Raw genomic sequence first — 11,470 nt, 5'->3', positions numbered from 1 at the left:
AGCATTGAAGCTTTCATGTGTAGAGGTCTTCCTTGGAGTCAAACGCTAGTTTGTAACTTGTTTCTGGTGTTTGACTCTGCTTTGCAACTTGTTTTTGGCGTTTAACACCAGATTAGGGCAGAAAGCTGGTGTTAAACGCCAGGTTTCGTTGTCTAAACTCGGGCAAAGTATGAACTATTATATATTGCTGAAAAGCCCTAGATGTCTACTTTTCAAAGCATTTAAGAGCGCGCCATTTGGACTCCTATAGCTCCAAAAATTCCATTTTGAGTGCAGGGAGGTCAGAATCCAACAGCATCAGCAGTCCTTTGTCAGCCTCTGAATCAGATTTTTGCTCAGGTCTTTCAATTTCAGCCAGAAAATATCTGAAATAACAGAAAAACATACAAACTCATAGTAAAGTCCTTAAATGTGAATTTTGCTTAAAAACTAATAAAAATATACTAAAAACTAACTAAATCATACTAGAAACTATGTAAAAACAATGCTAAAAAGCTTATAAATTATCTGCTCATCATGGGCCCAAGACGCAACATATATAAACATTAGTTATGATCATTTCAGCTCATTTTGCCCTAAAATAAAGGGTTGGGGCACTGAAACAAAGGGAGAAGGAAGAAGAGAGAAAACCTAACTCTCTTTGATCTTCAAACCACCATAACTTGAGCTACGGAGCTCCGATTGACGAGCCGTTTACGGCCACACATCGCTCTTCTCATCGTCTACAATTCTATCTAAGTTTTATGGTGACTAATCCACTGTCCTCTGCCCAGTTTTCATTTTCCTCTTTAAATTCGAATTTGGTTTGGGTTTTGAGGAAACCTTGTGATTTTGGTTATTTAGGAGTGCTCTAGTATGAGCCATGGGTGATATTCATCACAAACTTTAGTGGGTTAGGGTAAGAAGTGCTCAAAGCCTTGTAATTTATCAATTTCATGAACCCTAGGTTAATGTATATAAATATGTGAAATTGGTTATGTTAGTGTATTTGGTGATCTTGGTGCACAATTGGGTGATTGGTGTTGCTTGAGGAGCTTTGGTGAGGCTTGGAGCTAAGATTGGTGGAGACTTCCATATAAGAGGCTCAATTGGTTTGGCTACAAGAGGTACTGTTTAAGTTTCATTTAAGTACCGTATGGTGTGATGAGAATTCCTAGGCTAGATGCCCCTAGGATTAAGTTTGGATTGTCTAAATGGTTGGTGCTAATATGCATAGTTGATATGTATTGTGAATTAATGATTGAGTTAAGGATTGTGTGGCCTTGCATGTTTGGTGTGTTGAGAATTTGATGAATTGGATAATGAATATTGATTTGTGATATATACATCTAAATTATGAATTTTGGCCAAAGGCCGTAAATTTTGGGCCGGAGGACGGAAAGAGGTAGGTAAGGTAAGTTGACGTGTATGTTGTGTGATGACATGAGTGATTGGATGGATTCTAGACATTGAATGTGTGAATGTTTGGTCTGGTTATTGAATAATATGGTTTGAGGAATTTAAGAGTGGGATGTGATTGGGTTGTGGTTATTTGGATGAGTGAAAACAAATTTGGCTTGGGAACATTGGAAAAATTAATGATTTCTATGTTTGGGCAAAAACTGATTTTTGACCAACTTCAGCGGGCTGTATCTCGGTCCACGGTATTTGGAATTCTTCAAAATTGAATTTTTATGAAAGTTTATTCAACAATCTTTTCAACGGTTCAAGAATGGTTTAAAAAGGAGTTTTGTAGAAGAAGTTATGTGCATTGGAAGTTTGGGGTTTGAAACAGCGATTTCTGCAGCTTTTTAACTTAGTAAAATTTTTGGCAGAATGTTCATCCACGCGTAGGCGTGGCCGATGTGCACGCATCGTTTTCAAAAATGCACCATCCACGCGTGCGCATGGCCCACGCGTACACGTCGATGCGCTGCACCAATTGCCAAGCCAATACTCGAGAGTTGTGCCTGAGTTTTACTGGTTTTGTGCATAGGGCACAAAACGCACCAACGCATACGTGTGGCTGACGTGCAGGCGTCACTTGGCTTTTCTTTCTTCCACGCATGCGCGTAGGGGACGTGTACGCGTCGCTGTATCTTGCTACCTTCCACGCGTGAACCTGTTTTCATTCCAAAGTTGATTTTTGAGTTTTTAAGGCCAAACTCCAGACTCCTAAGTCTTCAATCTCACCCTTTATGCCCTCAATACTTATAGTATGCCCAGTAATGAAAAGAAGTTAGGGCATATGGTAACTTGTGGATGGAGAAAAGTGAGAATCAATGATGAATAATGATTAAAGGTAAGTAAGAATTATTGAGGGTGATGGTGCAAGTGTTGTGTATGTTATGAGCCGAGTGACTGTGATGAGCATTGAATTATGGCTGAGTATGTATATGCAGATGATTAATGATCAAATGATTATGATTGATTGAGGAAGCTTGAACATGTGGCGAGTATGCCGGAGATGCGTATATGATTAATGAATGAATGTGTTAAATGGATAATGATGGAAAATATTAAAATGTGACGTGTGACCCCGGGTAGTAGGCAGTGGCGTTGTCCACTTGCTCCGGGTATGAGACGGGAAAGGATGTTTATGATAAATGAGTTTAATTATGGAGTTTTGAATAAATGTGTATTTGTGATACATGGGTAGTAGTAAGGGTGGTGGTTCGTCCCGCTTGCTCCAAGTTAATGTTTGAGATTTGATAACAATAATGATTGCTTTTAAACTGAATGAATGTATGTTTTGAGATCCTGGGCAGTAGCAAGGTTGTGGTTCGTCCCACTTGCTCCAGGTCAGAGATTGTGACGCCTGGGTAGTAGCGGCAGAAGTGGTGAATCCACTCACTCTAGGTTAAGCTTTTAAACACCCGCTTGGGTAGTAGCCATAGTAGTGGTTATTCCACTGGCTCTGGGTTGAGTGGGTAGTAGCAAGGGGGTTGTAGCTCAAACCTACTTGCTCCGCAATGGGTGTTTCTGTCTAATGGTTAGCTACCAGGATGTGTCGGGTTGGCTATACAACCGACAAATGATATCATCAGCCATAGGACAGGCATACATCATTTGCATATGTTTGAATTGTTTGGGTTTGCCTATTTGTTTTGGATTGTTTTCTCATACATGCTATGTTATCTGATTATGTGCTACTTGTTCTACTTGTACCTTAATTGTGCATTACTTGTCTGTATTGCTTGTGTTTGTACAACTGAGAGGTCCCTCATGCTGGTGTCCGTGGGTGTTGAGGGCTGTTCTTGATGAGATGAATTGGTGATGCGTTTGCATGATGATGATGATTATTGAATGAAATGATTTGGGCTCCTTGGGTAGATGCAGTGATGTGGTTCCACTAGCTCCAGGTGAGGGTATGATGTATTGATATAGAATTGTTGAGGCAGAACAACTGGTGATGGTCATGTTTATGATTCTGAGTTTGATTCGTGGAAGAGTCAGCGAGTTGGAAAACCTGTGATACATGAATTAGATTTAGCATTTCCTTCTGACAATTGCCTATTCATTGATTAGCGAGAACCTAGGATGGATGCTTGGTGGAAAGAAGTTTAGGACGCTTAGTGAGTTTTGTTGCAGTGCATTGTATTTATTTGGCACTTTTACCGTACTGGAAACCCATGGGCCCGGGGTTCTCATTTCGTATATATCTCTTGTTATTCAGATACAGGTCCAGGTGCTCAGAAGTGAGCTGTGGTTCATCGGAGAGACGGCAAAGATTTTTACATTCTCTACTTTATATTTTGCTTAGAATCTCTCCGCTTTCATTTTGAAGAACTTATATTATGTATTAAACTCTTTTGAACTTACCTATAGAGGCTCTTATGTTTCTTTTATGAGAGATTAGGAGTTTCTGTTGTCATCTACTTTCATACTGTACCCTAGCCGGCCTAAACTTCGCGGGTTGCGACCAGTGGCTATTTACTTATGTTATATATATCTATCTGTTATCTATCTCTTAATCTCCTTTATGCCTTTGTCCATATATCGCCTTCGGCTTTGCGGTTTATATTTTGTTGTCGAAACGTGAGTGATACGTCTCCACGATTTTATTTCTACTCTTTTCAGGCTTCTCGATTAGTACTCCTTTTAACTACACTGATATTTTATATACTAAAAAGCCACCTGAGAGTCGTACCACCATAATATCATTGACTTATGACTCGAGCATAAGGATTTGAATATTAGGGTGTTATATTATGGTATCAGAGCTCTTCGTCCTCATGAGCCTAAGGGATGGAACTTCTTATATTTCAATGCATACTCTGAGTCTGTGCCTGTGCTAGTTAGGATATCTAACCGATACATCTAGCATGAAGTCCATGAGTGTACCTTTGGTACTTTAAAGCACTATACTTTCGATATTGAGACTGATCAACTCGATATCGTTTGTTTGGTGTGTATAGGGACCAGATGGTGCCTCGTAGATGTGGTCGAGGCTGTGAGAGAGGTCGTACTAGTACTCAGGGACTGAAATTCAACCTGAATAACCCGATAAACTTCATTGCGGTGTTGGAGAATATGGTTGCTACTATACAGGCCACTGTGGAGGCTCTTGGGTAATAGATAAATAATAATGGCAATGGCGGAAGCGAAGCTCAGGGCCTGATGACATTGGCAACCTTCTTAAAGGTTAATCCACCTAAGTTCAAGGGAACCACCAATCCGACTGAAGCTGATACTTGGTTTTAGGTTACGGAGCGAGCACTGCAAGTGCAATTGGTACCTGAAGGGCAGTGTGTTGAATTTGCTACCTATCTGCTCACTGGGAAAGCATCGCATTGGTGGCAAGGAGCCCGACATCTCCTGCAGTAGGGTGATGACCCTATCACTTGGGATGCCTTCCAGGTGGAATTCTATAAGGAGTACTTTCTGAATTATGCCAGGACAGCTAAGGAATTGGAGTTACAGCAGCTGAAGTAAGGTGCTATGTCTGTATCTGAGTATACAGACAAATTTGAGGAGCTATTCAGGTTTTCCCGCATGTGTCAGGAAGCTCCAGGAGACTTCGAGGAATGGAAGTACATTAAGTATGAGGGAGGGCTCCAGAGCGACATCTTAAGTTCAATGGGACCAATGGAGATTCGAACCTTTTCAAAGTTGGTGAATAAGAGCAGAATTGCTGAAGAGTGTGTGAAAAGGAGGGTTATAGAGAAAGGAAGTCATAGAGAGCACAACCAAGGAGTAGCACCAAGGGGTTGAGAGTTTAAGGGGAGAGGATACACACAACACTTTCCCCAAGGACGGAATAACTTTGCGACGAGTGAGGAGTCCCAAAGGAACGGTAAGGGAAAACAGGCAGCGGCTGCTTCAGATGTTTCGAGCTGTCAGAGATGTGGAAGTCATCACCCAAATAGGCCGTGCCGATTGGGGTAAGTGTATGTTACAAGTGCGGGTTACTAGGGCATGTATCAAGAAATTGCCAACAAGGAGGGAGTCAGGATGCGGGCCGATTGCGACAGTAAGATTGAGGTAATTACAATAATTAGGCTTAAAGGACAGTGCGTGATTTTATAATACCTCCTGTACAGTAAAACTGGGGATGTCGAGCTTAATATTAGACTGAGAAACAAACCGGATGGTTCGAGTAAGGATTTGCCTTAAACAAAAAAATGCATTGGGCTTTGAATATTGGATAAGTTTAGTAGATTAATACAAATGGATAAATGCCTGTGATGTAAATGATTTTCTGTTGAGAATGATATGTTGTGTTTGTTATGTAGTTGGTTGATTTCTGGATTTTTGGTGAAACGGATTGAACCCGTGACTTTTAGTTCCTTTGATTTAAATAGATAATGAATGGTCCTAAATGATGGATTTGGAAACGTTGATTTGGATTTTCGGTCAAGTTAAGTTGTGGTTTAGTACTTGAGGAAATAAGTGATAGGACTAATACTTGACAAGAAATCAAAGTGGCATAGCAGAAGCTTGCTAAAGCGTTAGCATAGTATGGTAATAATAAGGAAAAGTGGGGTATGATTAGAGATGATTTATGCTTGGAGTACTTAAAAGGTTAGTGAGCTTATGCAGATAATGATTCTAGATAATTGGAATTGATTGCGGCTGTGAGCCTTGATGGTTCTGAAACGGATGAGGAAATTATCATTGATGCGTAATCGGATTTAGATGATGATTGAGTGCACGTTGTCGTGTTTGAGAGATGAGTGCTATGATGTTTGGTCATGGTGACCTTGGATTTAGATCAAGATTTATAATGATCGGTTTCAAAGGAATAGTTTGGAAACCTTTAAATTGCAATGCTGATGCGGTACTGAGATTGGTTTGAGGGAACCCGTGACGGATGGTAAACTCCAATTTTTGGGGAGGTGCTGTTGAAAATTTGTCCCCAAGAATTTGAAAGAGTGTTGGTTATGATTTTGAAAATGATTTTTGATTTGAGTAACTTTAACAAAAGAGATGTGTCTCGAAAGCTTTTATAGATTATTAAAGGAAAGCAGATTCTTATGATTTTGTTAGCTTGTTCTTTCAAACTCATTTGAATTCTAAAAATGAAGAAAGCTTTGATTAATTAGTCAGAGATTTTATAACAGCAAGTCATATAGAAATTTGAGGGTTTGGGAATAAGAAAGTAAGTTTGGAGGTTATTGATGAGCGGATAATTTATACGTTTTTTTGGCATTATTTTTATATAGTTTTTAGTATGTTTTAGTTACTTTTTAATATATTTTTATTAGTTTTAATGCAAAAATTACATTTCTGGACTTTACTATGAGTTTGTGTATTTTTCTATGATTTCAGGTACTTTCTGGCTGAAATTGAGAGGCCTGAGCAAAAATCTGATTCAGAGGCTAAGAAAGGACTGAAGATGCTGTTAGATTCTGACCTCCCTGCACTCTAAGTGAATTTTCTGGAGCTAAAGAAGCCCAATTGGCTCACTCTCAATTGCGTTGGAAATTAGACATCTTGGACTTTTCAGCAATATATAATAGTCCATACTTTTCCCGAGATTTGATGGCCCAAACTGGCGTCCAAACACCCATCAGAGACCTTTTTCTGGCGTAAAACGCCAGAACTGGCACCAAGGCTGGAGTTAAACGCCCAAACTGGCACCAAAACTGGCATTTAAACTCCAAGAAGAGCATATGCACGTGGAAGCTTCAATTCTCAGCCTAAACACACACACCAAGTGGGCCCCGAAAGTGGATTTCTGCACTATCTACACTTAGTTACTCATTTTCTGTAAACCTAGTTTACTAGTTTAGTATAAATAGAACCTTTTACTATTGTATTCATATCTTTAGATCATTTTTGAGACTATCTTTGGATCACTTTTGATCTCTTGATCACGTTTTGGGGGCTGGCCATTCGGCCATGCCTGGACCTTCATCACTTATGTATTTTCAACGGTGGAGTTTCTACACCTCGTAGATTAAGGTGTAGAGCTCTGCTGTTCCTCATGAATTAATGCAAAGTACTATTTTTTTCTATTTAATTCATGCTTATTCTTGTTCTAAGATATTCACTTGTACTTCAACCTGATGGATATGATGATGATCCGTGATACTCATCATTATCCTCCCTTATGAACGCATGCCTGACAACCACCTCCGTTCTATCTGCAAGAGCTTGAGTGTGTATCTCTTGGCCTCTTGGTTCATGACGCATGGTTGCCTCTCTTGACAACAGAGCCTTCCATTCCGTGAGATCAGAGTCTTCGTGGTATAAGCTAGAATCAATTGGCAGCATTCTTGTGATCCGAAAAGTCTAAACCTTGTCTGTGGTATTCTGAGTAGGATCTGGGATGGGATGACTGTGACGAGCTTCAAACTCGTGACTGTTGGGTGCAGTGATAGTGTGCAAAAGGATCAATGGATCTTATTCTGACACGATCGAGAACCGACAGCTGATTAGCCATGCGGAAAACCGTAGCGGACATGTTTTCACTGAGAGGACGGATGGTAGCCATTGACAACGGTGATCCACCAACATACAGCTTGCCATGGAAGGGAGTACGCATGATTGGATAAGGACAATAGGAAAGCAGAGGCTCAGAGGGAACAAAGCATCTCCATACGCTTATCTGAAATTTTCACCAATGAATTGCATAAGTATCTCTATCCTATTTTATGTTTTATTTCTCTTTTAGTTATCAAAACCTCATAACCATTTGAATCCGCCTGACTGAGATTTACAATATGCCCGTAGCTTGCTTCAAGCCGACAATCTCTGTGGGATCGACCCTTACTCACGTAAGGTATTACTTAGATGACCCAGTGCACTTGCTGGTCAGCTGCGCGGAGTTGTGAGAAAAGTGTGAACTGACGATTCTGTGTACCATGTTTTTGGCGCCGTTGCCGGGGATTGTTCGAGTTTGGACTACTGACGGTTCATCTTGTTGCTCAGATTAGGTGATTTTTTTCTTGTTTCAACCTTTATTTTATTTTCAAAAAGTTTTCAAAAATATTTCAAAAAATTTTTTTCTCTTCTTTTTCGTTTTTCCAAAATTTTTTTTGAAATATTTCAAAAAAAATTAATAAAATCATAAAAACAAAAATAATTTTGTGTTTCTTGTTTGAGTTTAGAGTCAAATTTTAAGTTTGGTGTCAATTGCATATGTTTATCTTTTTTTAGCATTTTTCGAAAACTCATGCATATGTTCTTCTTGATCTTCAAGTTGTTCTTGATGATTGTCTTTGTTTGATCTTGTGATTTTGTTGTTTTGTGTCTTTTCTTGTTTTTCATATACATTTTCGAATTTTTAGATCAAAAGTTTAAAATTTTTTAAGTTTGGTGTCTTGCATGTATTTCTTTTCTTAAAAATTTTTCATGATCTTGCATTTGTTTTAAGTTTTTCATGATCTTCAAAGTGTTCTTGGTGTTCATCTTGACATTCAAAGTGTTCCTGCATGCATCATTGGTTTTGATCTTAAATTTTCATGTCTTGAGTCATTTTGTTGTTTTTCTCTTTCTTCTTTAAAATTCAATATATATATATATATATATATATATATATATATATATATATATATATATATATCCCTTTTTCACTCATAAATTTCGAAATTTTGGGTTGACTTAGTAAAAAATTTTTAAAAATTTAGTCGTTTCTTGTTAAGTCAAGTCAAAATTTCAATTTAAAAAATTTCTATCTTTTCAAATCTGTTTCAAAAAAAATCAAATCTTTTTCATTTTTCTTCTTACTATTTTCGAAAAATTTAAAAAAAATTAATTTTTAAAATTTTTTTCTTATTTTTATCTCATATTTTCGAAAACCTTGCTAACAATTAAGGATTTGATTAAAAAAATTTCAAGTTTGTTACTTTCTTGTTAAGAAAGGTTCAATCTTTAAATTCTAGAATCATATCTTTTAGTTTCTTGTTAGTCAAGTCATCAACTTCAATTTTTAAAATCAAATCTTTCTAAATTTCTTTTTCAAATCTTTTTCAATCATATCTTTTTCAAAACTTAATTTCAAAATCTTTTTTAACTTCCTATCTTTTCAAAATTGATTTTCAAATCTTTTTCAATTAACTACTTAACTTTTGTTTGATTTAAAAAAAAACTTACTATTTCTTATCTTTTTCAAAACCACCTAACTACTTTTCTCTCTCTCTAATTTTTGAAAACCATTAACCACTTTTTTAAAAATTCTTTTTAATTAACTAAGTGTTTTAAATCCTAATTTTATTTTATTTCTTCTAATTTTTGAGTTTTCCTCTCTCTTTCTATTTATTTTATTCATTTACTAACACCTCTCTTCTCAAAATTCGAACCCAGTCTCCCTCTCTGTGTTCGAATTCTCTTTATTTTCTCTCTACCTCATTCTTCTCTTATTCTCATCCACTACTCACATAAAGGAATCTCTATACTGTGACATAGAGGATTCCTCTTCTTTTTTGTTCTCTTCTTTTTCACATGAGCAGGAACAAGGATAAGGATATTCTTGTTGAAGCCGATCCTGAACCTGAAAGGACTCTGAAGAGGAAGCTAAGAGAAGCTAAAGCACAACTCTCTGGAGAGGACCTGACAGAAATTTTCGAAAAAGAAGAAGACATGGCAGCCAAAAATAACAACAATGCCAACAATGCAAGGAAGATGCTTGGTGACTATGCTGCACCAACTTCCAACTTCTATGGAAGAAGCATCTCAATTCCTGCCATTGGAGCAAACAACTTTGAGCTTAAGTCTCAATTAGTTTCTCTAATGCAGCAGAACTGCAAGTTTCATGGACTTTCATCAGAAGATCCTCATCAGTTCTTATCTGAATTCTTGCAGATCTGTGATACTGTTAATACCAATGGGGTTGATTCCGAGGTCTACAGACTTATGCTTTTCCCCTTTGCTGTAAGAGACAGAGCTAGGACATGGTTGGACTCACAACCTAGAGAAAGCCTGAACTCTTGGGACAAGCTGGTCAATGTTTTCTTAACCAAATTCTTTCCACCTCAAAAGATGAGTAAGCTCAAAATGGATGTCCAAACCTTCAGATAGAAGGAAGGTGAATCCCTCTATGAAGCTTGGAAAAGATACAAGGAATTAACCAAAAGGTGTCTTTCTGACATATTTCCAGAATGGAGCATCATATGTATATTCTATGATGGTCTGTCTGAGTTATCCAAGATGTCATTGGACCACTCTGCTGGTGGATCTCTTCATATGAAAATGCCTGCAGAAGCCCAGGAACTCATTGAGATGGTTGCAAATAACCAATTCATGTACACTTCTGAACGAAATCCTGTGAATAATGGGGTGACTCAGAAGAAAGGAGTTCTTGAAATTGATGCTCTGAATGCCATATTGGCTCAGAATAAAATATTGACTCAGTAAGTCAATATGATTTCTCAGAATCTGACTGGATTGCAAGCTGCATTCGGCAGTGCTAAAGAAGCCTCCTCTGAAGGAGAAGCTTATGACCCTGAGAATCCTGTAATGGAAGAGGTGAATTACATGGGAGAATCCTATGAAAACACCCATAATTCCTCATGGAAAAATCATCCAAATTTCTCATGGAAGGATCAACAGAAGCCTCAACAAGGCTTCAATAACAATAATGGTAGGAGAAATAGGTTTGGCAATAGCAAACCTTTTCCATCATCTTCTCAGCAACAGACATAGAATTCTGAGCAAAGCCTCTCTGGCTTAGCAAACATAGTCTCTGATCTATCCAAGGCCACTCTCAGTTTCATGACTGAGGCACGATCCTTCATCAGAAATTTGGAAGCACAAGTGGGTCAGTTGAGTAAAAGAGTTACTAAAACTCCTCCTAGCACTTTCCAAGCAATACAGAAGAGAATCCAAAAAGAGAGTACAAGGCCATCTACACGTCCAACATGGCCGAACCTGTAGAGAAGGGAAAGGCAGTGATTCCCAGTGAAGAAGACCTCATGGGACGTCCACTGACCACTAGGGAGTTCCCTCATTAGGAACCAAAGGAATCTGAGGCTCATCTAGAGACCATAGAGATTCCATTGAACTTCCTATTACCATTCATGAGCTCTGATGAGTATTCTTCCTCTGA

The 11,470-nt window shown here is 38.2% G+C and overlaps 1 non-coding gene across 1 annotated transcript; it reads right to left on the bottom strand.

Moving 5' to 3' along the window:
- Positions 1–10,410: 10,410 nt before the first annotated feature.
- Positions 10,411–10,514, bottom strand: LOC112704662 (small nucleolar RNA R71). The gene has a single exon (XR_003155276.1). It is a non-coding gene; the product is annotated as a small nucleolar RNA R71 (small nucleolar RNA).
- Positions 10,515–11,470: the final 956 nt, after the last annotated feature.

Source organism: Arachis hypogaea, chromosome 7, assembly GCF_003086295.3.
Source record: "Arachis hypogaea cultivar Tifrunner chromosome 7, arahy.Tifrunner.gnm2.J5K5, whole genome shotgun sequence".
Lineage (NCBI taxonomy): Eukaryota > Viridiplantae > Streptophyta > Magnoliopsida > Fabales > Fabaceae > Arachis > Arachis hypogaea.
Note: the sequence above shows the minus strand (reverse complement) of the source record. Positions and strands in the feature narration are given on the sequence as shown.